The 2440-nt window shown below is 34.2% G+C and overlaps 1 long non-coding RNA gene across 1 annotated transcript; it reads right to left on the bottom strand.

The window, feature by feature from the left end:
* Positions 1 to 296: 296 nt before the first annotated feature.
* LOC146916828 (uncharacterized) lies at positions 297 to 1419 on the bottom strand. The gene is made up of 4 exons (XR_015014060.1): positions 1318 to 1419; positions 1102 to 1177; positions 525 to 650; positions 297 to 420 (listed from the first exon to the last, which is right to left on the bottom strand). It is a non-coding gene; the product is annotated as an uncharacterized LOC146916828 (long non-coding RNA).
* Between the last annotated feature and the right edge of the window lie 1021 nt (positions 1420 to 2440).

Here is a 2440-nt window from a genome sequence, read left to right as displayed (position 1 = left end):
AAATTTTCCGCAGCAACATAACTATGACTTCTCAAAGCAAATTCGCAACAAATCTATAGATATAAAACTGAGGATATTTCAAAGCAATTTCGCAGCAAATCTATAGCAAAATTTTAAAATAAATTTTGCAAAATTTAATGCCCATCCGTAAGCAATCCTTAACAAATACATAAATCTGAAACTATAGATCACCTTTTGCAGCTATTTCAAATTAATTTCAGTAAACATGTTTTAGTAAAGTGAGAGAGGTAAAACAAATAAAAACTATTATCAATGCTCTAATCCATAGTAACCTCAAGACATTGCCATTATCTACTCCCATGCAGGGCACTTTCTTAAGCCAGAATTTGACCATAGCATCAGTCCTATTGACCTTAGTCTCAAGATATTATTCGTTGGAAACAAGACTAGGGAACTTCCCTGAAAATTCATGCAGAATATCCAAATCAGTCCTATTTATTATAGGGACAAGTGACATCTCAAAATAGATACTGTGTATTCAGGCACCACTTAAATATTAATACCTGGTGGCTTGCCCAGTATAATTGTCATAGTTGACTAGTATTAGGCTTATCATTTAGGAAGGCACTAGCTGACAACAATTCTACTCTTAATTCTGCCCAAAATTCTGCTGCCTTTTTATACATGTCCTGAGCAGTTTCATACAAACAATAAGGTCATCAGGTGAAAGTATTGAACTCAAAGGATAAATAAATGAAACTTCAGATAACATAGATGATCATACATGTTATAATTTTAGCAAACAATATTTGCATCTATGAAAAACTCAACCACAAGTAATAGATCATAGAAAAGTAGCAAGAAAATATCAAGTTCAACAACACTTTAACTCGTGCATGAATCTTAATACTTTGACATCACTACTAGTTCAACAATACTTTAGTAATTCGTGCATGAATCAAGTTTAATTTCAATGTATTTGAAGTTCAGTACTACAACTCCAAACATGCAATAGTGCAAAAGGACAAGAGTGGACGTATATCATGCATGGATAAAATCTTGAAACATTATAAATTTCTTTAAGCAACATATATTAATCTGAGCCAAATTTGAAATTGAGAAGGATCGGAAGGTGTGTACCTCATAACCTAACCATTTGGCTCGGGAATCTCCATAAAGAGAGTCTAGTTCATCAGTGTAAACTTGGTTTCCATATCTATACATAGAGAAGGTGGATCCAAGCTAAGTAAAATGATTTGTCAATGAAAATAAAGAACACCAAACAAAACATTGTGTTCAGTTGTTTGTGTATTTGGAGGAAGAGAGAGAGTGGTACATGGGGTCTCAGCCACTGACCTGATGCCATCAGAGTGATATAAGTTAAAAGATGATTCAGACAGAGCAAGGACATAGTACGCTGGCAACCCAAGTGAAAAGGATGGCAGTGACACCTGTAAGTTAATGGACAGATGAAACTAGCGAACGAATTCTGATAATATAAATCATTCAGAACATAGTTATAAATGAATACATTTAGGATTTAGTGGTTCATCCCATCACCTGTAAATTTATTTCATCATTTGCTATAAAAATAGCTTATGTAACTTTACACATAACGCTAAACAAGATAAGCTATTTGATGCAGGCCCTAAATAAGATGCTTGTGCTATAAGCTCTAAATAAGTTGTTTATCCAAATAATCCCTAAATGAATGTTTCTTTATAATTTGATGCATCATACCAACAACCTTGACTACTAGCTTGATTACAGGTTTAAAGATTCGAAAAAAATCACATAAAAGATGAAATTGAGGTGAAATTACAAAAATTAGGGTTCTTACCGAAAAACACAAATCGGAAAATTTGAGAACAGATAATTTGAATCGGAAATGCCAATAAGGTGGTGGCAAACTCGCCGGATTGAACATCAACAAAGAATTTTGAGGTTCACGGCCATGGAATCGACAAGAACGAAAACTCTGGTTTCTACAAGAGATAGAGCGTAGTAGATTGGAGAGACGGTGGTGATCGGAGCGAGCAACGGTGACGGTGGTGATCGGAGCGAGCAACGGCGACGGTGGTGATCGGAGCGAGCAACGGCGAAGGTGGTGATCGGTGCTACCGTGGAGATAGATATCACAATTCGCGATTGTGCGTTTCTAAAGAGAATGGGTTTGTTTTTTTTTTTTTAAACCAAAATATTTTTTTGACCCCTTTTTTTTTTACCCCTTAAAAAAAGGATTTTTGACACTAATTTATTTAAACATAAAAAAATTAAAAATAAAGCTAATATCTCTCAAATGGTAGCAAATTATTTAGATATTTACTACCATTATATTTCCTAGCATAGTTATCGTAGCATATCATGGATTTTCTTGTAGTGACAGTTCAAAATGTAAATGCTAATATGGAGTTAAGAGATGAACTAATGCAAGAAGTTAAGAGATAAACTTACAGGGATGACTAATTGAATTCTACAA

Source organism: Medicago sativa, chromosome 6 (assembly GCF_051527215.1).
Source record: "Medicago sativa cultivar Bolivia chromosome 6, Bolivia_mono, whole genome shotgun sequence".
In the NCBI taxonomy this organism is placed as follows: domain Eukaryota; kingdom Viridiplantae; phylum Streptophyta; class Magnoliopsida; order Fabales; family Fabaceae; genus Medicago; species Medicago sativa.
Note: the sequence above shows the minus strand (reverse complement) of the source record. Positions and strands in the feature narration are given on the sequence as shown.